General features: G+C 46.8%; 1 long non-coding RNA gene across 1 annotated transcript in view; it reads left to right on the top strand.

The window, feature by feature from the left end:
- The first annotated feature begins 2630 nt into the window (after positions 1-2630).
- Positions 2631-25804, top strand: part of LOC119967498 — a 78053-nt gene continuing 54879 nt past the window's right edge. Inside the window, exons 1-3 of the long non-coding RNA XR_005461001.1 lie at positions 2631-2751; positions 6730-6902; positions 13788-13982. This is a non-coding gene — a long non-coding RNA (uncharacterized LOC119967498). The remainder of the gene's footprint in view (positions 2752-6729; positions 6903-13787; positions 13983-25804) is intronic.

The raw sequence follows: 25804 nt of genomic DNA, 5'->3' as shown, positions 1-25804 counted from the left end.
GGACTGTCAGCGGGAGAGCCTCAGAAGTTAGCTCTGTTTGCTTCATCGTCCCCAGGAGTAGCCCGGGGGCCATCAGGCACCCCGAGGGAGGAGGAGGTGATGGGGCCCGTGCCAGTGACTCCTGCAGTGGAGTTGCTGGAACAGTGCAGCACCTCGAACTACCCCCCCCCCCCCCTCCCCCCCCCCCCCCCGGGTACATTTGGTGGGGGGGCAGCACGGTAGCACAAATGGATCGCACTGTGGCTTCACAGCGCCAGGGACCCAGGTTCGATTCCTCGCTGGGTCACTGTGCGGAGTCTGAACAGTCTCCCCATGTCTGCGTGGGTTTCCTCCAATTGCTCCTGTTTCCTCCCACAGTCCAAAGACGTGCAGGTTAGGTGGATTGGCCATGCTAAATTGCCCTTAGTGTCCAAAAAGGTTAGGAGGGGTTATTGGGTTACGGGGATAGGGTGGAAGTGAAGGGCTTAAGTGGGCCGGTGCAGACTCGATGGGCCAAATGGCCTTCTTCTGTACTGTATGTTCTATGTTCTAAGTGTCGCACCACTCCACCTGGTACACCTGAGAATCCAGGCCCGGTCACCCCAGAAGACGCCTGCCAACTGGGACCCAGGTTGCAGGGCGGGAATAACAACTGGCCACCTCCACTCCTACTGTACTGTCTGGGGATCCACCAGGATGTCGCATTAGGGCCCGTAAGGCCAGAAAGGTAGACACAGTTTAGTTATATGGGCTAGGGCACAAATATGTAAATATGTGTTCACAATGAACACCTGTTAGCACTGTTACAACCTGCCTCGGTGCCCTGTCAGATGGGTGTGAGGGATTGGCTGGTCTGGGCTGGCCAGAAATGGGAAGGGGGCAAATGGGCGAACACTGGGGGGGGGAGATGGACGGACATTATGGGCGGCCTGGGCACCTCACCCGGACGTCGTGGGTTGCCCGGGCGCCCCACCTCCCCCCCCAACTGTCTCCATCACTGTCACCCCAGGGATCCGGTGGGACTGTGTGATGGAATGACCAGATTGCATGCAGGGAACACCCAGGTGGGTGGTGGAAAGTGCTACCATGGCAGGAGCCAGAAGTTGTCATACGATGTGGAACATCAGAGCTCATCTCAGAGCGGGTTGCTACCATCCTCCATCCCATGGACCAAACCCGCTGGCACTACCAACCCAGGGCCCGCACGCCGTAATGTGGCAGGTATGTATCACAGAGTGGATCAGTCTGTGGTCTCCGGAGATGTGTCATCAGCCAAGACTGTAGTGGATAACTCCTGTCGCCCAGGAGCTATTCCCTGCCGTGTCGCGTCTTTTCGTCCGACGTCACTTCGTCCAACGACACTTCGTCCACGTCTTTTGGTCCAACGTCTTTTTGTCCGCCCGTCTTTTGGTCCAACGTCACTTCGTCCAATTATCCAATTACAAATTAACTCCGTTAATTTACTTGCTAAAATGCAAGTCATTGATAAAATGCAAGTAAAATGCAAGTTGAAAAATGCAGTTAAAAAGTTAAAAAATCTAAAAATGCAGTTAAAAAATCTAAAAGTTTACTAATTACTTAAAATTCCCGAAATTACTTAAAATTGATGTAAATGGTAAATTCCCGAAATACCCTAAAAGTTACATTTCCAGAACTGTACCCGAGAGAGAATCATGGGGAGAGGACAAGATGATTTGATATTCTACAATTCCGACAGACACAGATATAAGTGGGAGTCTATTTGGATTTAGACAATGAGTGCAGTTCTGAAAGAAGCAGATTTAAACTCGATTTTCGTCGAGTGATTAGGGTTGGCAGTGGCTTCTGACATTACAGGTCTGAAATGATCAAATATTCCATCAGATACAATGGCTCTCATCACGCTGGAGCATACATGGGTGAATATCCTGCAGCTTATCTTAATAATGTCTGGAGATCAAGCAGCACAAATGCAGAACTCAACTTCAAGAGGCGAAAAAGGTGGAGAGGATCCTTGAGCAGTAACATTGAAAAACTAAATTAAACTATTTGTAATTGGATAATTGGACGAAGTGACGTTGGACCAAAAGACGGGCGGACAAAAAGACGTTGGACAAAAAGACGTGGACGAAGTGTCGTTGGACGAAATGACGTCGGACGAAAAGACATAGCACCATTCCCTGCCCGGGGCGGGGGGGCGTCTTGTACATATCAGGAATCATCGAGTGTGCCAGGATGAAGGCATTGTGCACACTGTCAGAGTATCGCGCGCAGACACGTATGATGGGTAGCAGATGATCACAAGTCAGCTGCACGTTCAACGAGTGGAACCCCTTTCGGTTTGCGTAGAGTGGCCCTTCATCAGCTGGTGCTCGTTGAGGGACTTTCAAATTATGTGACCTGTAGCAGCCATGTTTTTGGTCCAGCAAAGTCAATTTTAAATAAGCAGAAAGTGAGGTTTGATTTAACCAGTTTATGATCTCTTACATGTCTTCTGGAAATGTCAGAGGAAATTACCCAATGGATCAGTGGTGAACTGTTAAATGTCCAAATAGGAAGTTCCTCAGTTTTATTGATGGTCTGTTAAGTTTGCTCATCATGCAAAAACCATAGTGACATCATTTCTAATGAAAGACCATTGACTTGGAATGCTAACTCTGCTTCTCTCTCCACAGATGTTGCCTGACCTGCTGAATTTTTCCAGCAATTTTGGTTTTATTTATGTGTGATCATTACAGTGAGTGTCAGTGTTGTCCAGCGTTGGAATGGAATAATTGCGCAGCATTTTCTCTGGTGAGTGCTATACAGTGAACTGGTTATTTATGTAGGCCCACCTTCTCAACATTGCCCCTTGCCTGAGGTGTGGTGATCCTCGGGTTAAATCACCATCAGTTAGCTCACCCCCTCAAAGGGGAAAGCAGCCTATGGTCATCTAGAACTATGGTGACTTTATCTTATTTTACCTTTACTAAATCTTTAGTAAACACGTACATGAAAGTGATCTACAGACAGGATCAGACTTGGTTGTGATGCTCTCCGCAGTCCACCTTCCAAACCCAGGAACACTACCATCTATGAGCACAAGAGCAGCAGATACCTGGGAACCCCACCACCTGGAGGTTCCCCTTCAAGTCACTCACCACTTTAACTTATCGCCGTTCTTCACTATCATTGGGGCAACATCCTGGAACTCCCTCCCTAACAGCACAGTGGGTGTACCTGCACCTCAAGGACTGCAGGGGTTTAAGAAGGCAACTCATAACCATCTTCTGAAGGGCAACTAGGGAAGGGCAATAAATGCTGGCCTAACCAGCAACACCCACATCCCGTAAATGAATAAACAAAAAGTAGCTTCATGACGGGCTGAACTTTTACAGGGATCTTCCCAATTATCCACCGTCATTTTGTGGAAAACTTGTTAAAACTCTTGAAAATCAACCAAAACATTGTTGATGCGATTCTCCTGGGTTTTCAAGCACCTTGCACTAATGTTATGGCAGATGATTGGGGGAATTTCCATGAAAATACTATTTCTCAATGTGGTAGGCTATATTAGGGGTATCGCGGTACCTAGGTGGGATGTACCTTATACTGTAGTATGAGTGGTAGAACCTGCCTGCAGGTGGAGCATAAGAGTCTGTGTTTCACCCACAGCAGTCATTCTGTACCGGAGCTGCTGGGGTAACTACTTGTTCATTAAAGCCTTCAATTGGACTACAATCTCGCTTCAGTAGTGATTGATCGTGCATCAGTCAATACCTGATGGCTCTGTTGCATGTCAAACTGTATTTCAGCACAAGTCAGCACCATTATTAAATAAGTGAAGAAAATAAAGGAAAAGTAGATTTCGAAGTGCCTAAGCAGTCAACAGCAGAAGTGTTGCCCCTCCAGCCTAAACGCAGGGCCCCAAGCGCATGGGAACTCAGGTAGCATGACAGGTGACTGGCATAACATTTTGAGGCGCTAAGCACCCACACTCTAACTTTCCAGCATTCTCCACCACAACACTTCTCAGGTCAACACACCTTGCAACGCTATTCATCCCCTCTCCCCAGGCCCCTCAAATCCCTACCTGAGCAGCCAACACTTAGACTCAACTTAATCACATTGCCCTTTCCCAACCATGCTTCACAGAAACCCTCCACGAATAATGCATTTCACTCCTCTTGAAGTGGGAAGTCTTGTGGTGCAATGGGTAGTGTCCCTGCCTCTGACCCAGAAGCTCCAGGTTCAAGTCTCACTCTCGGATTTGACTGTTCATAATGTGGCCAAACACGTTGATTAACAACCTGTAAATCCTTCTAAAAGGCCTGTGGCAGATGGTAAGAATTGGAGTGTCTCCTGGTCAGCTTGATGTGGATTGGCGTCCCTGAAGCTATAACTGCTTGTGACCAATCTACAGCTTCTGGTGCCGGGCTCGTGATCTGTTCCAGGATAATTTAGCTTTTGAAAGCAGGCATGAAATGAAATGAAAATCGCTTATTGTCACAAGTAGGCTTCAAATGAAGTTAGTGTGAAAAGCCCCTAGTCGCCACATTCCGGCGCCTGTTCGGGGAGGCTGTTACCGGCTTAGTCTGCCTTGTGTGTGTGTCACTCGAGACGGAAAATCTCCAAGGCTCCTCTCCACACAAAGCATTACCAGCACTCACAATTCTCAGCTTTCTCTGCCGTAAGGAGCAGGTAGTTCACAACTTGATGAGGGGAAGAGATGTTTGGGATTGGAGTGCACCTGGCATTGCTCTCCAGTGATACTTTGTTGGTTATCTGCAATCTGTGCCCATTTGCCCCACTGGGAAAAAGGTTTTGTTCAATGAGACTGAAGATATAGGCAGCAGCTGACGTAATCATTTCTATAGTTGATCATTGCATAAGTTTTTCCTGAGGTGCTGGTGCTCAGATTTGTTGAGAGACTTGATCCTCTTCCTGTTGGGGAACGTACCTGAGGAGAAACAACTGGTGCTGCTGCTGGCATTTCTTCTTGTGTTAATGGCTGGTGCACATGGCAGTTGTGTGGCCTGGCTCTTGGCTTTCAGCAGTGGTGGAAGCTGGAGTTGCATGAGCTGCTCCCATACAGTGCTGTCGATTGGTGGCAGGGGCTGGTTTAGCACAGGGCTAAATAGCTGGCTTTTAAAGCACACCAATGCAGGCCAAGAGCGTGGGTTCAATTCCCGTACCAGCCTCCCCGAACAGGCGCCGGAATGTGACGACTAGGGGCTTTTCACAGTAACTTCATTGTGCCTACTTGTGACAATAAGCGATTTTCTTTTTCTTTTCGTTCCATACCAAGGTACAAATAGAAGCAGGAGTAGGCCATGGATGGCAAGGTGGCACTGCTGCCTCACAGATCCATGGACCCGGGTTCAATTCTGGCCTTGTGTGATTGTCTATGTGAAGTTTCCACTTTCTCCCCGTGTCTGCTTGGGTTTGCTCCAGATACTTGGTTTCCTCCCACAGTCCAAAGATGTTCAGGTTATATGGATTGACTGTGCTAAATTGCCCCTTCATGTCCAACGGTTAGGTTGAGTTATGGGGATAGCGCGGCGGATTGGGCCTGGGTTGTGGTGTTCTTTTGGAGGGCTGGTGCAGACTTGATGGGTCAAATGGCCTCCTTTTGCAGTATAAGGTGCTCTGCTATGCAATAAATTGCTGATGACACCACCGTAGTGGATCGCATCTCGAACAACAATAAGTCAGAGTACAGGAGGGAGATAGAGCACCAAATGGCATGGTATAACAACAACAATCTCCCTCTGAAAGTCAGCAAAACTAAAGAGCTGGTTATTGACGTCAGAAAGCAAAATATCATGCACACACCTGTCTGCATCGATGGTGCGGAGGTGGAGATCGATGACAGCTTCAAATTCCTGCTGCCTTGGGAAAGTGGGCAGCATAATCAAAGACTTCTCCCACCCGGGTTATTCTCTCTTCCAACTTTTTTCATCAGGCAGGAGATACAATAGTCTGAGAACATGCACGAACAGATTCAAAAACAGCTCTTCCCCGCTGTTACCGGGCTCCTGAATGACCCTCTTATGGGCTGAACTGATCTCTTCACACATCTTCTCTACTGAGTAGTATGCTTCACCCAATGCCTGTGTCTATGCATTTACATTGTGTATTTATGTATGTCCTATGTTTTTTCATGTATGGAATGATCTGTCTGGACTCTACGCAGAACCATACTTTTCACACGTGACAATAAATCAAATCCAAATCCAAAGAAGGATTCTATGTTTAAAAAGTCACTTAATTGCTTTAATCATGTGCACCATGTTCCCTTTCTTATCAAATCTATAAAAGAAACAGTAGTACTGTGTGAGCTTTACTACCTTTTGGATAGTATATCTCATGATAAAATGATAGTGCTGCCTTGTTTCATTTAAGTGCAGGGTTGAGAATTTGATTTGGGCATGTGTGGAAGGGAAATTAATGAGTTGCCAATTTAGAAGCATGCTGGGAAATGCTTGACAATAATTCAAGCATGCTAAAATAAGTAGGTCAGGTAACATAAACAAAACGCTGCTTAATGTTCTGCTCTCAGCCTTATTATGAAAACAATTGTCCTCCGAAAGATAACAAAATGTGTACTCGAATTGTTTATCCAAGGGCAAGAACATACGTTCTACGTATTTCATCTTACGTACTTTCTAAGGTCTATTTAATATAAACAGTTTACTTCAAGCTGTTTTTTTTTCAGACTATAAAATATGCATTCTTCAACCGAATCTCAGAATGCAGTGCAGTTGTCATTGTTATGTATATGTTCTAAAGTATTTTGCAGAAGGAACGATGAGCAATAAACTCGATGCCCCCTCACAGGACGTCCCGAAGCCTCCGTAAAGATATCCGAAGCAAGAAAGAAGGGAACGCCTTAAAAAGGACAGATAAGGGAGTCAAAATGAGTAAGAAAATGAAAAGAAACAATCGTAAAGCAACGGAATGAGGTAGGAAAACCTATATGTCCCGCATAGGAATCTAATGAAGCTGACCCCCCTCTCGAGAAAAAAAAACAGAGGAGTAAAAGTAAATAGAAGATTAAGGTAAAAGCGGAACAGATGAGTTCCTGTCGATAAAGGAATTCAGATTTTCTGTAACCGTGAGATAAGGCTAACGGTTAACTGTGATATTTGTGAGCTGTGAGAATCTGTGTGTTTTGTTTAACCAATTAATTTTAGTCAAAGCATGAAGTGCTAAGTGGGTTGTACTTTTTATAGTCTGTCATTGTGAGTCAGAGTCAGAGATTATAACTTAAGTGATTTTTGTTGAGATTTCTCTAATGAACGAAAACATTGGAAATTACGATCAGTTTAAAAGAAAGGAAGTGCCTTTAAGAATAAAAATAATTGAATATGAATAAGTTTTTAGATTGTGAAAAGACGTAAATGGCATCATGCCAAGTACTCCGCCCCTTAGGTTCCGCAGGAAACATTAACCATTTCAGCAGACAGTTGATCTTTTCAGAATTAACAAAGAAAAAATATACGTCTCTAAGAATAGCTAATGCCTATAAAGTCAATCATTGGAAATTGACCTAAATGTGTGCTATTCATAGCCCCCTCCCAGGGGATGTTTTGCTGCTTCTAAAATACTCTTATGGTGCATCTTGGTCAGCTCTGAAGCTTTGGGATTGCAGTCACACCCAACATAAATGGGGGCTGGGTTCCCAAAAATGGTAATCATTTGAATGAAGGAAATGACCAAAGGTAGGAACACACAACCAGTGGTGGTTTGTGCAAGATCTTAGAGCTATCAATAAAACTGTTATCACTATTGCTCCAATAGTGCTGGACACAAATGTCATTTTGTCTTCTATACCACCAACAACGGATACTTTCTCAGCCTTTTTCTCCGTACCATTGCACTCAGAAAGTCAATATCTGTTTGCCTTTACATATCGGAATTAACATTATTAAAAGAGACTTGGACGAGTGCCAGTTGTCTGCAGGCTCAACATTCCCTCAATATGATGACAATTATTGATAGCCTCAGAGGGAGGGCTAGTTTGTCAACAGAATACCCTTTTGTTATTATCACATCTGGCAGAAAGAGGGCATAGAATCTCAATGGATAAGCTGCAATTCTGTCAGGAGACAGTTCAGTATTTGGGATTTCAGCTGCAGCAAGGACAGCGGAGGCTTGGGTCTGAAAGAATACAGGCTGTAGCAAGGGTTCCAACTCCACGCACGAAAAAGGAAACCTTTACCTTCCTCGGCATGGTGGGCTATTGCAGGCAGTGGATCCCGGACTATAGAGAGATGGACGCAGTACTGTGCAAGGCTACCCCACAGGATGCCCCTTCAGTTGTTACCTGGATCCCAGAGAGGGAGAAAGCATTTCGTAATTTGAAACAAGCCATGATTAGCGTTCCTGCCTTGGGACTTCCTAATTTCAGCAAGCCTTTTACTCTTTATGTGAATGAAGCAGGGGGAGTTGCAACAGGGGTCCTGGTGCAAGAGCATTGAGGAGGGAAAAAATCCCTTGCCTATTATTCGGTGGCTCTATATGGTGTGGTAAAGGGTATGCCAAATTGCTGAAGGGCAGTAGCAGCCACAGCGGCCATAGTAGAAAACATCAGTCTTGCTGCTGCTTAATTCATCCACAATGCAGCATTTTACTGCGACTCGACACACTGGGTACGAAGTAATCCTTTCTAAAACCAACTTTACCTACAAGCAAGTGCCAACTGTCAATCCTGCAACACTCTTGCCCACGCCCTCGGAAGCAGAACATCTGTATGATCATGACTGGGCAGCACGGTAGCATTGTGGATAGCACAATGGCTTCACAGCTCCAGGGCCCCAGGTTCGATTCCGGCTTGGGTCACTGTCTGTGCGGAGTCTGCACATCCTCCCCGTGACTGCGTGGGTTTCCTCCGGGTGCTCCGGTTTCCTCCCACAGTCCAACGATGTGCAGGTTAGGTGGATTGGCCGTGATAAATTGCCCTTAGTGTCCAAAAATTGCCCTTAGTGTTGGGTGGGGTTACTGGGTTATTGGGATAGGGTGGAGGTGTTGACCTCGGGTAGGGTGCTCTTTCCAAGAGCCAGTGCAGACTCGATGGGCCGAATGGCCTCCTTCTGCACTGTAAATTCTATGATATCTATGATGACTGCTTACAATTGGTTGAAGCCACCACAACCCCTCGACCTGATTTATTGAGTCACCCACTAGAAAATCCAGACATCATCTTTCTCACCAATGGGTCAGCAAACCGACCAAATGATATGACCCTCCTGGCCGGCTATGCAATGGTAACTCTATTCAAGGCAATGGAAGCTTTTGCTCTGCCTTCGGGAACATCTGCTCAAGCGGCCGAATAGTTTGCTCTTACTAAAGCATGTATTCTAGCTAAAAATAAAACAGTCAATATTTATATGATTCTCGATCCGCTTTTGGGGTAGTACATGATTTTGGCCAATTATGGGAAAAACAGGGGATTCATAACTTCCTCTGGCCAACCTATTAAACATGCTAAATTGGTTTTCAATTTACTAGATGCTGTTCAGCTGCCCAGCAAGATGGCCGTTTTAAAGTGTGAAGCGCACACTACCGCAGACGATGAAGTCTCATGCGGCAATAGATTTGCTGATAAAATAGCAAAGGAATTGTCTCTCAAACAGCAGCCACAACAGCAAGCGGCTGCAGTTGAGCTTCCATCCACCATAACAGAACGAAAGTTAAAACAGGCACAGGAGCAAGCCTCCCTACAGGAGCATTGCTCTTGGCTAAAAGCAGGTTGCTATCAAGACAATTTTGATAGGTCGATAAGGGCTTTGAAAATGGACCAAACGTATGAAGCTCTCAGAGAATTTATACTTTGAGTTTAAAAATTCAATTCCTGATGTAATGAGAACTCATGTGGAAGAACAGAGGGTTAAAACTGTGAGGTTAGCAGCAGAAATGGCAGATGATTATGGATTAGTCCATAAATCAAAGTTTGGTTTCCGACATCAGTTTCAGCCTGTGAGGGATAGAAACTGGGGACATGAGAAATACTTAAGTGGTAAAGGTAAAGGTGATCTGATGGGAGATAATAAGGAGAGTGTACCTCAGACCAAAAAGGAAATCCAGGAGGGTGGAAGAGACATGAAAAGTTTCAAATGTTTTCACTGTAATAAACTAGGCCATGTAAAGTCACAGTGTTGGTGGTTGAAGAAAAGCACTGGGAAGGCTGACGTGGTAAAATAGGATAAGACAGTGGGGTTTGTTAAAGTGGTAAAGGAAAACCCAAGTGAAGTGAAGGAGGTGCAAAAGATTGTACAGCCTGATCAAGAGATGATTGATAAGAAGGTGCCAGATTTTAAAAAATAATTTACTTGTGTGGGTAAAGTTTACTCATGTGTATCAGGAGGAGCAGGTAAAGAAGTCACAATTTTAAGAGATACGGGAGCTAGTCAATCTTTGATGATAAGAGATGAGGAGTTATGTAATCTGGGAAGAATGTTGCCAGAAAAGGTGGTAATATGTGGAATTCAGGGTGAGAGGAGTAGTGTTCCATTATATTTCCTTTGGAAAGGATGGCGAAGATGATTCTGGAAAAGAGCGAAAGTAACAGGGTAGTTGTTATGGGAGACTTTAACTTTCCTAATATTGACTGGAAAAGATATAGTTCGAGTACATTGGATGGGTCGTTCTTTGTACAATGTGTGCAGGAGGGTTTTCTGACACAATATGTTGACAGGCCAACAAGAGGTGAGGCCACTTTGGATTTGGTTTTGGGTAATGAACCAGGCCAGGTGTTAGATCTGGAGGTAGGTGAACACTTTGGAGACAGTGACCACAATTCGGTGACCTTTACGTTAGTGATGGAAAGGGATAAGTATACCCCGCAGAGCAAGAGTTATAGCTGGGGGAAGGGCAATTATGATGCCATTAGACATGACTTAGGATGTGTTGGTTGGAGAAGTAGGCTGCAAGGGTTGGGCACACTGGATATGTGGAGCTTGTTCAAGGAACAGCTATTGCATGTTCTTGATAAGTACGTACCAGTCAGGCAGGGAGGAAGGGGTCGAGCGAGGGAACCGTGGTTTACCAAAGAAGTGGAATCTCTTGTTAAGAGGAAGAAGGAGGCCTATGTGAAGATGAGGCGTGAAGTTTCAGTTGGGGCGCTTGATAGTTACAAGGAAGCGAGGAAGGATCTAAAGAGAGAGCTGAGACGAGCAAGGAGGGGACATGAGAAGTCTTTGGCAGGTAGGATCAAGGAAAACCCAAAAGCTTTCTATAGGTATGTCAGGAATAAAAAAATGACTAGGGTAAGAGTAGGGCCAGTCAAGGACAGTGGTGGGAAGTTGTGTGTGGAGGCTGAGGAGATAAGCGAGATACTAAATGAATACTTTTCGTCAGTATTCACTCAAGAAAAAGATAATATTGTGGAGGAGAATGCTGAGACCCAGGCTATTAGAATAGATGGCATTGAGGTGCGTAGGGAAGAAGTGTTGGCAATTCTGGACAAGGTGAAAATAGATAAGTCCCCGGGGCCGGATGGGATTTATCCTAGGATTCTCTGGGAAGCCAGGGAAGAGATTGCTGAGCCTTTGGCTTTGATTTTTAGGTCATCATTGGCTACAGGAATAGTGCCAGAGGACTGGAGGATAGCAAATGTGGTCCCTTTGTTCAAGAAGGGGAGTAGAGATAACCCCGGTAACTATAGGCCGGTGAGCCTAACGTCTGTGGTGGGTAAAGTCTTGGAGAGGATTATAAAAGATACGATTTATAATCATCTAGATAGGAATAATATGATTAGGGATAGTCAGCATGGTTTTGTGAAGGGTAGGTCATGCCTCACAAACCTTATCGAGTTCTTTGAGAAGGTGACTGAACAGGTAGACGAGGGTAGAGCAGTTGATGTGGTGTATATGGATTTCAGTAAAGCGTTTGATAAGGTTCCCCACGGTCGGCTATTGCAGAAAATACGGAGGCTGGGGATTGAGGGTGATTTAGAGATGTGGATCAGAAATTGGCTAGTTGAAAGAAGACAGAGAGTGGTAGTTGATGGGAAATGTTCAGAATGGAGTTCAGTTACGAGTGGCGTACCACAAGGATCTGTTCTGGGGCCGTTGCTGTTTGTCATTTTTATAAATGACCTAGAGGAGGGCGCAGAAGGATGGGTGAGTAAATTTGCAGACGACACTAAAGTCGGTGGAGTTGTAGACAGTGCGGAAGGATGTTGCAGGTTACAGAGGGACATAGATAAGCTGCAGAGCTGGGCTGAGAGGTGGCAAATGGAGTTTAATGTGGAGAAGTGTGAGGTGATTCACTTTGGAAAGAATAACAGGAATGCGGAATATTTGGCTAATGGTAAAATTCTTGGTAGTGTGGATGAGCAGAGGGATCTCGGTGTCCATGTACATAGATCCCTGAAAGTTGCCACCCAGGTTGATAGGGTTGTGAAGAAGGCCTATGGTGTGTTGGCCTTTATTGGTAGAGGGATTGAGTTCCGGAGCCATGAGGTCATGATGCAGCTGTACCAAACTCTGGTACGGCCGCATTTGGAGTATTGCGTACAGTTCTGGTCGCCTCATTATAGGAAGGACGTGGAAGCTTGGAACGGGTGCAGAGGAGATTTACCAGGATGTTGCCTGGTATGGAGGGAAAATCTTATGAGGAAAGGCTGATGGACTTGAGGTTGTTTTCGTTAGAGAGAAGAAGGTTAAGAGGTGACTTAATAGAGGCATACAAAATGATCAGAGGGTTAGATAGGGTGGACAGCGAGAGCCTTCTCCCGCGGATGGAGGTGGCTAGCACGAGGGGACATAGCCTTAAATTGAGGGGTAATAGATATAGGACAGAGGTCAGAGGTGGGTTTTTTACGCAAAGAGTGGTGAGGCCGTGGAATGCCCTACCTGCAACAGTAGTGAACTCGCCAACATTGAGGGCATTTAAAAATTTATTGGATAAGCATATGGATGATAAGGGCATAGTGTAGGTTAGATGGCCTTTAGTTTTTTTTTTCTCCATGTCGGTGCAACATCGAGGGCCGAAGGGCCTGTACTGCGCTGTATCGTTCTATGTTCTATGTTCTATGTTCTATATAAGATAAGGTTGGAAAGTTCAGTGAAGAGTGGTGAAGTGGTAGTAGGAGTAATAGAGAAACTATCTTGTCCAGGAATACAGTTTATCTTGGGTAATCAAATAGCTGGATCGCAGGTGGGAGTGATGCCTACTGTGGTTGATAAGCCAGTGGAAAATCAGGCAACTGAAGTGTTGAATGACGAATATCCTGGGATTTTTCCGGATTGTCTAGTAACAAGGTCGCAAAGTCACAGTTTAAGACAAGAGAAGAAATCAAAGAGTGAAGATGAAGTTGAAGTGCATGTATGATTAACAGTGACAGGGGAACTCATTTCACCAGCAAATTGACCAAAACCCTGACAGAAGCCAGGGTTTGAAGCCATGGTATATGATTGGAAATTGCATATACCATATCAGCCACAATCCTCAGGAATGGTGGAACGGGCGGATGGAATAGTTAAAGCTGCAGTTACAAAAGTGTGTCAACAAAATGGGCTGCTACGGCCAGATGCTATACCCATAGTAACGTACGCCCTGCAAAATCAGAGAAATCGTAATACGGGTTTAACACCGTATGAGATATTAATGGGACGTCCCATGACAACTGGAACTAAACCCTTAATGACTCCAGTGGCAGTAGCCTTAATATGGGCAGAGGAGGCATCACTAAAATATGCCCAGGCCATGTGTGAAACCGCTAAAAAAAAATACATGAAAAGGTGCGACAGGCTCAGATGCATCCAAAAGAGGGAAATACACACCTTTAAACCTGGAGATCAAGTATATGTGAAAGCACTAAACAAAGATTCTTTTTCTCCTAGGTGGAATGGGCCCTACCAAGTGCTGCTAACAACCCGAACAGCTGTTAAAGTAAAAGAAAAGCAAGATGGGATCCACGCAATTCGGAGTAAACTACATCATACGGAACTTTGAGAGTACTAGCGAAACGCTGACCTGAAGAGAATGACGGTGTTGATGTTTTTATATTATCATATTAATCCAACATCATGTAAAGGGTAAATTGCATACTAACACCTTAATACACATGTCTCACTCATACGCAGAGAGGGTCAATAATTTCAGCTGTTGGGTTTGTACACCAATTCCCAGATGCTCGGGGAAGGGCTTCCCTGTGCGACCTATTCCATTCACCAGTAAAGAGATAGCAGAATGGGCTCCAAGACAAAATAGTACAGGATATGGTGAAGATACACAGAATATGTTAGATTGGAGATTAGCTGGATACGATATGAATAGGTTTGAGGAATGGTGGGGGCCTAGGTTTAATGTAACACGTCAACCGCCCTATTAATCCTTCCCAATTATACTGGAGTCCCAAAAGGAAGTATATGCTTTAAGAATCATAAAACATATGGGACCCACTCAGCAGGCACGAGTCAGTGTGACCAGACCTTGAACTGGCAACCCCCTATGCTCCACCTTACAGCTAAAGGATTATTCATCTTTGATTAGTCAGGAGTTGAAAATTGAACTAGTGGACGCTTCTGGGAAGGGGATTCAATTAGACGAATGATGACTGATAGTAAAGGAAACCTGACCGCATATAATGGCAAGTACTTTATCTGTGGCCATACCAGAAAATTCGGAAGACTCCTGCTATTAGGGATAGGCAGTTACTTATGTGCATCACATTCAGCAATTGCAGGACCATCCCCATCATAGGACGACACAAAGTATTCTGACATGGGCACAAATGTTGGGACTAATGATACCACCATTAGGAATAGCCACTAATACAAAGTATTCTGACATGGGCACAAATGTTGGGAATAATGATACCACCATTAGGAATAGCCACTAATGCATATGAACTACGCGAACTACGAGACAGCCTTGAGCAGGTAGCTAATGACACTGCAGAAGCTGTTAGCTCTTGATTTCTTGTTAGTTGAAAAGGGAGGCACTTGTGCCCTGATTGGAAGTGACTGTTGCACATACATCCCTGATAACTCAGAGAAAATTGATAATCTGGTGGATCACACTCGTAGAGAAGTAACAAGATGGCATGAAAATGAGGGATGGGCCTTTAGCTTTGGATGATAGGATCGTTAGGACAGAGGATTGTGTTCTGGATTATAATCGCCATTGTAAACCACCCTTCTCTACGGAGGACACAATAATTTACGAAAAGGTGTTGATCAAAAGATCAACAAGGAGGGAATTGTGGAAGGGAAATTAATGAGTTGCCAATTTAGAAGCATGTTGGGAAATTCTTGACAATAATTCAAGCATGCTTTTGGACTAAAATAAGTAGGTCAGGTAACATAAACAAAATGCTGCTTAATATTCTGCTCTCAGCCTTATTATGAAAACAATTGTCCTCCGAAAGATAACAAAATGTGTACTCAAATTGTTTATCCAAGGGCAAGAACATACGTTCTACGTATTTCATCTTACGTACTTTCTAAGGTCTATTTAATATAAACATGCCTGTTTACTTCAAGCTATTTTTTTAGGACTATAAAATATGCATTCTTCAATCGAATCTCAGAGTGCAGTGCCTTGGCTTTGCAGCTGAAGCACTCTCTCTCAACAAATATATTTGAGTAAATAAATTTCCTTAAATTGAACCTTGAGGAATATCTCTTTATTATGATTTCCACAACAGCATGTGTTTAGACTTAAAACATTTCCATGATAAGAAAAGATAAGTCTATAAATTAGTCAACAGATGGTGAAATAAATGTAAATAATTCAAATGTCATATTAATTAATCTTGCACATCCACATAATCCACAGCAATAGATAAAAGTTCAGAGAAAATAAGTACTCTGTATATCCTCTTAAAAATATCCATGCGTCAGATGATGATTATTTCCATGACTCTGAAATCATAGTTTAGGCAAAGCAGATTTTGCTCCATCCTGCTGCTGCTCCCATTGACCTGGGTCATACTTGATTCTGAATTACCAACAGTGCTTGTTATATCTGACTGATTACTGACATGGGGCGAAATTCTCCGACCCAACGCAGGGTCAGAGAATCGGCTGGCGGCGGCGTTATTCCCGCTCCCGCCGGGTTTTGAATTTTCCGAGCGGCCAAAAACCGGCGTTGTGCAAATCCCGCCGGCAACCTCTGAGAACAGCTGGCGCCGGCGGGATGTCATTTAATTTTTACTTTCAACAAATCTCCGGCCCGGATGGGCCGAAGTCCCGCCGACGTGGCCACGGGTCACGTCGGCGAAAATCACAGTAGGTTTATAACGGCGTCAACCATTAATTATGGTTGACGCCGTTCAGTAACCTACATCGAGTGCGGGGGTAGCGGCGTTGGAGAGGGGTGGATTGGGGGGGGAGAGGGGTGGATGTGGGAGAGGGGTGGATGTGTCAGGGGGGTGTGTGGGGGGGTGTGGGGAGGGGGGTTGCGGCATTGAGGGGGGGTTGCGGCATTGAGAGGGGGGTTGCGGCGTTGAGAGGGGTGGGTTGCGGCGTTGAGGGGGGGGGTTGCGGCGTTGAGAGAGAGGGGGGGTACCGGATTTGAGAGGAGAGGAGAGGAGAGGAGGGGTTACCGGCGTTGAGAGGAGGGGGGGGGGGTACCGGCGTTGAGAGGAGAGGAGAGGGGGGGGTACCGGCGTTGAGAGGAGGGGGGGGGGGGTACCGGCGTTGAGAGGAGAGGAGTGGGGGGGGGTACCGGCGTTGAGAGGAGAGGGGGGGGTGACTGGCGTTGAGAGGAGAGGGGGGGGCGGGGTGTACCGGCGTTGAGAGGAGAGGAGGGGGGGGGGTACCGGCGTTGAGAGGAGAGGGGGGTGGATAGCAGCGTTGAGAGGAGAGGAGAGGGGGGGGTACCGGCGTTGAGAGGAGAGGGGGGGGTGACTGGCGTTGAGAGGAGAGGGGGGGGGGTGTACCGGCGTTGAGAGGAGAGGGGGGGGGGTACCGGCGTTGAGAGGAGAGGGGGGTGGCTAGCAGCGTTGAGAGGAGAGGAGAGGGGGGGGTACCGGCGTTGAGAGGAGAGGAGAGGAGAGGGGGGGGTACCGGTGTTGAGAGAGAGGGGGGGGGGGCGGCGTTGGAGGGGGGCAGGGGTGGTGGGGAGGGGGGGTAGGGGTGGTGGGGAGGGGGGGTAGGGGTGGTGAGGGGGGGTAGGGGCATTGGAGGGGGGTAGGGTTGGTGAGGGGGCTAGGGGTGGGGAGGGGGTAGGGGCGTTGGAGGGGGGGTAGGGGTGGTGAGGGGGTAGGGGTGTTGGAGGGGGGTAGGGGTGGTAGGGGGGGTTGGGGTAGGGGGCAGCGGCGTGCAGGGGGGGGGCGACGGATGCCCCGGGGCCAACCGCACCGTCGCCCCCCCGTCTTGACACGCCCGCTGCCCCCACCCCACAACCCCCCCTCACCACCCCTACAATGCCGCCCCCCCTCCAACGCCCCCTACCCCCTCACCACCCTTACCCCCTCCCCACCACCCCTACCCCCCTCCCCACCAACCCCTACCCCCTCCCCACCACCCCTACCCCCCTCCAACGCCGCCCCCCCCCTCTCTCTCAACGCCGGTACCCCCCCCTCTCCTCTCAATGCCGGTACCCCCCCTCTCTCTCAACGCCGGTACCCCCCCCTCTCCTCTCAACGCCGGTACCCCCCCTCTCCTCTCAACACCGGTACCCCCCCTCTCCTCTCAACGCCGGGTCCCCCCCCCCCCCTCTCCTCTCAATGCCGGTACCCCCCCCCTCTCCTCTCAACGCCGGTACCCCCCCTCTCCTCTCAACGCCGGTACCCCCCCCTCTCCTCTCAACGCCGGTACCCCCCCCCCTCTCCTCTCAACGCCGGTACCCACCCCCCCCTCTCCTCTCAACGCCGGTACCCCCCCCCCTCTCCTCTCAACGCCGGTACCCGCCCCTCTCCTCTCAACGCCGGTACCCCCCCTCCTCTCAACGCCGGTACCCCCCCTCTCCTCTCAACGCCGGTACCCATCCCCTCTCTCTCTCTCAACGCGCCACTTCCGCAGCGGGTGAAACTGACGCGTATCGCGTCAGTCCGCTGCTGGCCCTTTCGGAAACGGAGATTTACGGCTTAAAAGAAGGCCCCGACGCCGGAGTCATCCGCACCGCTTTTGCACGCCGGAAATGGCCGTCACGCAGGTCTTCGGAGAATTTCGCCCATGGTGTGTGTTTGGATTTCTGTGAGGTTCAGGCAGGATCAGAGCACATTGATTGATGCTGCTGTGCAGCAGTACTGAGTGAAGTGAAGGCATTCTTCTTTGAATGAAACACAACAAACTGGGATTTCCTTCAGATGTGAATTTCCTGCCAGCTACGGGGCGGGATTCTCCATTTCTGTGACCTTGGGCGGAATTCTCCACCGACGACGGCGATATCGCAAAACGCGATTGGGCAGAGAATAGCCTCCGATGCCAAAATCGAGATAGGCGCCGGTTTGACGAAGATGTACATGAAGAGAAAAAGTTAAGTGAAGACAAATGTAGGTCGCTTACAGTCAGAAACAGGGAATCTGTAACAGGGGAAAAAGAAATGGCTCAGCAACTAAACATATACATTGGTTTTGTTTTCACAAACAAGTGTTGGGGAATGCAGGGGATTGAGAGGTAGGAACTGAAGGCGATCAATGTTAGAAGAGAAATGGTGTTGGGGAAATTGATGGGATTGAAGACTGGTAAATCCCCACGGCTTGATAATCTACATTCCAGAGTACTTAAGGAAGTGACTCCAGAAATACTGGATGCATTGGTGGTCACCTTCTAGGATTCTAAAGGCTCTGGAACAGTCTCTGCAGATTGGAGAGCAGCAAATGTAACTCTACTATTTAAAAAGGGAGGGAGAGAGAAAGCAGGAAATTATAGACCAGTAAGCCTGAACTCAGTAGTAGGGAAAATTCTCAAATCCATTATCAAAGATTTTAGCCATGACATGGAGATGTCGACGTTGGACTGGGGTGGGCAGAGTAAGAAGTCCTACAACACCAGGTTAAAGTCCAACAGGTTTGAACATAAGAACATCAGAACTAGGAGCAGGAGTAGGCCATCTGCCCCCCCGAGCCTGCTCCACCATTCAATGAGACCATGGCTGATCTTTTGTAGACTCAGCTCCACTTTCCCGCCCGAACACCAGAACCCTTTATTCTTCAAAAAACTATCTATCTCTATCTTAAAAACATTTAATGAAGGAGCCTCAACTGCTTCACTGGGCAAGGAATTCCATAGATTCACAACCCTTTGGGTGAAGAAGTTCCTCCTCAACACAGTCCTAAATCTACATCCCCTTGTTTTGAGGCTATGCCCCCTAGTTCTGCTTTCACCCACCAGTGGAAACAACCTGCCCGCATCTATCCTATCTATTCCCTTCATAATTGTATATGTTTCTATAAGATCCCCCCTCATCCTTCTAAATTCCAACAAGTACAGTCCCAGTCAATTCAACCTCTCCTCATAATCCAACCCCTTCAGCTCTGGGATTAAACTAGTGAATCTCCTCTGCACACCCGCCAGTGCCAGTACGTCCTTTCTCAGGTAAGGAGACCAAAACTGAATACAATACTCCAGGTGTGGCCTCACTAACACCGTATACAATTGCAGCATAACCTCCCTAGTCTTAAACTCCATCCCTCTAGCAATGAAGGACAAAACTCCTTTTGCCTTCTTAATCACCTGTTGCACCTGTAAACCAACTTTTTGTGACTCATGCTCTAGCACACCCAGGTCTCCCTGCACAGCAACATGTTTTAATATTTTATCATTTAAATAAGAATCCCTTTTGGTGTTATTCCTACCAAAATGGATAACCTCACCTTTGTCAACATTGTATTCCATCTACCAGACCCTAGCCCATTCATTTAACCTACCCAAATCCCTCTGCAGACTTCCAGTATCCTCTGCACTTTTTGCTTTACCACTCATCTTTGTGTCATCTGCAAACTTGGACACATTGCCCTTGATCCCCAACTCCAAATCATCTATGTAAATTGTGAACAATTGTGGGCCCAACACGGATCCCTGAGGGACACCACTAGCTACTGATTGCCAACCAGAGAAACACCCATTAATCCCCACTCTTTGCTTTCTATTAATTAACCAATCCTCTATCCATGCTACTACTTTATCCTTAATGCCATGCATCTTTATCTTATGCAGCAACCTTTTGTGTGGCACCTTGTCAAAGGCTTTCTGGAAATGCAGATATAACACATCCATTGGCTCCCCATTATCTACTGCACTGGTAATGTCCTCAAAAAATTCCACTAAATTAGTTAGGCATGACCTGCCCTTTATGAACCCATGCTGCGTCTGCCCAATGGGACAATTTCTATCCAGATGCCTCGCTATTTCTTCCTTGATGATAGATTCCAGCATCTTCCCTACTACCGAAGTTAAGCTCACTGGCCTATAATTACTCGCTTTCTGCCTACCTCCTTTTTTAAACAGTGGTGTCACGTTTGCCAATTTCCAATCTGCTGGGACCACCCCAGAGTCTAGTGAATTTTGGTAAATTATCACTAGTGCATTTGTAATTTCCCTAGCCATCTCTTTTAGCACTCTGGGATGCATTCCATCAGGGTCAGGAGACTTGTCTACCTTTAGCCCCATTAGCTTGCCCATCACTACCTCCTTAGTGATAGCAATCATCTCAAGGTCCTCACCTGTCATAGCCTCAATTCTATCAGTCACTGGCATGTTATTTGTGTCTTCCACTGTGAAGACCGACTCAAAAAACCTGTTCAGTTCCTCAGCCATTTCCTCATCTCCCATTATTAAATCTCCCTTCTCATCCTCTAAAGGACCAATATTTACCTTAGCCACTCTTTTTTGTTTTATATATTTGTAGAAGCCTTTACTGTCTGCTTTTATATTCTGCGCAAGTTTACTCTCATAATCTATCTTACTCTTCTTTATAGCTTTTTTTAGTAGCTTTCTGTTGCCCCCTAAATATTTTCCAGTCCTCTAGTCTCCCACTAATCTTTGCCACTTTGTATGCTTTTTCCTTCAATTTGATACTCTCCCTTATTTCCTTAGATTTCTACAGTTGATTTTCCCTCTTTCTACCGTCCTTCCTTTTTATTGGTATAAACCTTTGCAGCACTGTGAAAAATCGCTTGGAAGGTTCTCCACTGTTCCTCAACTGTTTTACCATAAAGTCTTTGATTGATGAGGAAGGAGCTGCTCTCTGAAAGCTAGTGATTCGAAACAAACCTGTTGAACTTTAACCTGGTGTTGTAAGACTTCTTACAAAGATTTTAAAGCAGAGCACTTAGAAAATAGTGTCAAGCTCAGACAAAGTCAGCGTGGATTTAGGAAGGGGAAATCATGCTTGACAAATCTACTGGAATTCTTTGAGAATGTAACTTGTAGAATTGATGAAGGGGCACCAGTGGATGTGGTATGTTTGGACTTTCAGAAGGCTTTTGACAAAGTCCCACATAAAAGATTAGCGTCGGGCAGCACGGTGGCCTAGTGGTTAGCATAGCAGCCTCACGGCGCTGAGGTCCCAGGTTCGATCCCGGCTCTGGGTCACTGTCCGTGTGGAGTTTGCACATTCTCCCCGTGTCTGCGTGGGTTTCGCCCCCACAACCCAAAAATGTGCAGAGTAGGTGGATTGGCCGCTCTAAATTGCCCCTTAATTGGAAAAAAATAATTGGGTAATCTAAATTTAAAAAAAAAACATAAAAGATTAGCGTATGAAATTAAAGCACATGGTAGCGGAGTAGTGTATTGAAACACTCCGGGTTTCACTCCGGCGTCGGCCTTTTCTCTCTGTTTCGGAGAATCGCGCCCAATGTGTGCTATTTTAGTCTCCTTACCTGAGGAAGGATGTTCTTGCACCAGAGGGAGTGTAGTGAAGGTTTACCAGACTGATTCCTGGGATGACAGGACTGATGTTTGAGGAGAGATTTAATTGGTTAGGATTGTATTCGCTGTACTTCAGAAGATTGAGAGGGGATCTCATAGAAACCTATAAAATTCTTTTAAGAAGAGACAGGGTAGATGCAGGAAGGATGTTCTCGATGGTGGGTTGTCCAGAACTACGCATCACAGTCTGAGAATACGCAGTAGACCATTTCGGACAGAGATGAGGAAAATATTCTTCAACCAGAGAGGAGTCGGACTGTGGAATTTGTTACCGCAGGAAGTAGTTGAGGCCAAAACATTGCATGTTTTCAAGAAACAGTCAGATATAGCACTTAGGGCGAAGGAGATCAAAGGAGTTGGGTGGAAAGTGGTATTAGGCTATTGAGTTGGATGATCAGTCATGATCATAATGAATGGCAGAGTTGGCTCGAAGGGCTGAATGGCCTCCTCCGGCTCCTATGTTTCTATGGAAAACTCTATTTCTAGATTGCATACGCACTCCAGGCAATAGAATCATAGCATTGACATGGATTTGGTTTGGTCTTGGTTGGAATTCAGTGTCCAGTTTTGCTTTGAAACTAGAGCGATATGCGTCTCCGATTGATGGACTAACAGCAGGGCAGGACTTCTGCCATCCATTTGGCTGTTTAATATGCTCACTGTTTTTTCATGGAATGGTTGTAATCATGTATGTGAGACACGTTTACAGTGGTTTACTGCACTGAGGAGGAGGAAAAGCACATTTTGCTGCAGCATTAAACATGCGGTTTGTGGATTTTAGAATTGAACCACATGGAGTGAAAGACTGCATAAATAACTAATGAAAAATCAAGCTTTGGAGGGAATGTTCCAAGTTTTTGAATGCATACCTTTTCTACTTGCTGAACTGCAACAGGAAGGGATGGATTCTAGGGAACTGACAACAGAATGGAGTAGGAGAAACATTATGGAGAGAGAGTATGGTCAGGACAGATTCAAGCGAGGGTGGCATGTGGCGCAGTGGTTAGCACTGGGACTGCGGCACTGAGGACCCGGGTTCGAATCCCGGCCCTGGGTAACTGTCCATGTGGAGTTTGCACATTCTCCCCATGTCTGCGTGGGTTTTACCCCCACAACCCAAAGATGTGCAGGTCAGGTGGATTGGCCACACTAAAAATTGCCCCTAATTGGAAAAAAAATAATAATTGGATTCTCAAAATTTATGGAAAAAACAACACTTTCAAGCACCCTATAAATTGCGATGCAGTGCAGAATGAGGTTCAAGAGCTGGTTAACATAAGTGATTATTCCCCAAGCATATCCTGGAAGAATGGAAGAGACTTTGGGTGGGATTCTCCGATATGCGCCGCCAATTTCACATACGGCGATTGGGCGGAGAATCCACTTTTACGACCGAATCGGGGGCGGTGCCTGTTTTCACATGCTCCGCCTCTTCCAAAGCAGCATCATTGCGGCTTGGCCGCACGCCGTTGGGACGGCCTCAGGACATCACCTGAAGGCCCTCCCCCAATTTTCCGCCCCCGATGGGTCGGGTTCATGACCTCGCCGGGGACGTGTGGTCTCAGTTTCCGTGAACGCTGTGGTGGCTGCAGACTGTGTCCTGCAGTGGGAGCCATGTTACTGGCTGGGGGGCCACTATCTGGCAGGTCGGGGCGTGTACGGCGCGACTGCTGCAGATCGTTGCCACGTGCATGCACGGCCACGGACACGGCAATTCTCCGGCCATTTATTTCATGGTGGTCGGGTGTTTTACGTGGCGTGGTTGCTAGCCCCTCACCGGTCGGACGATCGGTGCTGGGGCAGCGCCGATTTGTTCCATGTAAAACAACACAGATCCTCCGGACATAGCTTCAAAATTGGAGAATCCAGCCCTTGATTTTTATCCTCCGTACCTATCAAGTACTCTCTGCATCTGAAAGGAAACATGTACTATTCACAAGAAATCTTTAGAACTAGTTGTGTACCTTTTGTTCTGATGATAGGTCATTGATATGAAATATTAACTGTTCCTCTTTCTCCACAGGTGTTGGAAGATTTGCTGAGTATTTACAGCACTTTCTGTTTTTATTCCAAATTTCCAGCAACCACAGTGTTTTTCTTTTGAAAGCACTCCTATTAATCCCATGCCACTGTGAAAACTCCCATTGTGCGGGACTGAAGAAGAATGTTTTTATGGAGAGGCTCACTAGGAATGATTACACTCTAAGGATGGATTCAGGCATGCAAACCTAAAACTAACATGTTACATACATGAGTGGTTAGCACTGCTGCCTCACAGCGCCAGGGACCCAGGTTCAATTACGGCCTTGCGTGACTGTGTGGAGTTTGCAGTCCCCATGTATGCGTGGGTCTCCTCCGGGTGCTCCGATTTCCACCCACAATCCAAAGATGTGCAGGTTAGGTGGATTAGCCATGCTCCCCTTGTGTCCAAAAGGTTAGGTAGGGTTGTGGGGATAGAGCGGGGATGTGGGCGTGAGTAGGATGGTCTTTGAGAGGGCAGATGCAGACTCAATGGGCCAAATGGCCTCTTTCTGTACTATAGGTATTCTATGACATTTTATGACCTAAATAGATATTGGCCGGATTCTCCGGTCTTGCGGCCAAGTTCTGATGCCAGCGTCAAAAGCAGTGCGAGAGACTCCAGCATCAAAAGGCCTCCAGACCCAGGCATTCACCCCTTCCTAGGGGATAGTATGGTGCTGGAGTAGTGTCAGCTGCTCCGGCGCTCCAAAGCCGGTGTGCCACGGCCGGCGCAGGTCCGCGCATGCACGTCACGGCTGGTGCGGGTGTGCGCCGCCCCCCGGGCAATATGGCAGAGTCTTATAGGGGCCCGGCGTGGAGGAACATGGGCCCCCCACAGAATTAGCCGGCCGGCCGAACGGTAGGTCCCATCGCAGGCCTGGCCACCATGGAGGCCTACCCCTGGAGTCAGATCCTCCTGCCCCCCCACCAGGATGGCCCCAGCAGCCAGAACTCCAAGTTCCTGCCAGGTAGGACCATACGTAACCCATGCTGGTGAGACTCGGCCGAACCCGGCGGGCACTCGGCCCGTCGAGGTGTGGAGAATCGCCAGGAGGGCGGCTTTCAACGGCCCCCGACCAGTGCGGCAGTGACCCCCGCGGGCGCCGGAGAATCGTGGGCGGCCCGGCGTTGGAGCGCCGTGGCGCGATTCTCGCGCCCCCCCCCCACCCCCACCCCCGGCGATTCTCTGACCTGGCCCGGTATCAGAGAATCCCGGCTAATAACTTTCAGTTGGCTGATTGACCTATTCTATCAGCTTCCTGTCTCCCATTTTGAGGCCTGGGGCACATTTAATACACAAGTTGTATGGACTCAATGGATATCGCAATGTAAAACAATGGGTGTAGCCACTCTGGCACAAGATAAGTCCTGGGGTTTGGGGGTGGTGGTCACAGAACAGGTGCAGCCTGGGGCAGCACAAACCCAGTTGGTGTTTGCTCCAGCCTGAAAAATAATTTAAAATGGCCATTTTTGGAGTCCCTTCAGCTGTACCACGAACAATATTGGATGGAACATGCACAGTGAGTGCTCTGTACTGTTGTGTCCTACAATAGTAATGGAGGTGCTGTGCACACTGTATATATTAAAGGGTCCTACTGGTTGAAATGTAGGGCACATTGGCTGCCCAATGGTGGCCTCCTTTTAAGATGGCGGTGACTAGATCATCATTTAAGTCCTGTCCAACTGTTTTAATTCTGCTAATACTCTGTTTTCACTCCGTGATACAAGTTAAAATCTACCCAACTGAGTGTAAAAATGCAAAAACTCTTCACTCGACTCAAGAAAGCTTCCTTATTTAAGTTTTTTATCTTTTTGAAAAAGATTTATAATTGTTGATTCAACTAAAACTATGGAAACCCAACAAAATACTAATATCAGCCATGAAAACTATACATATTTGGTATAAGTAACCGATGCATGTAATTTATGTTTATGTATTGCATGATTTCTTAGAACACTTTCAGATTCTGCAACCATATTTGTTCTTTCTGACTTTTATCTTCATTTTTGTGCCA

This window comes from Scyliorhinus canicula, chromosome 6 (genome assembly GCF_902713615.1).
Source record: "Scyliorhinus canicula chromosome 6, sScyCan1.1, whole genome shotgun sequence".
In the NCBI taxonomy this organism is placed as follows: domain Eukaryota; kingdom Metazoa; phylum Chordata; class Chondrichthyes; order Carcharhiniformes; family Scyliorhinidae; genus Scyliorhinus; species Scyliorhinus canicula.
The sequence above is the reverse complement of the archived record's forward strand: the minus strand, read 5'-3'. Positions and strand labels throughout refer to the sequence as shown.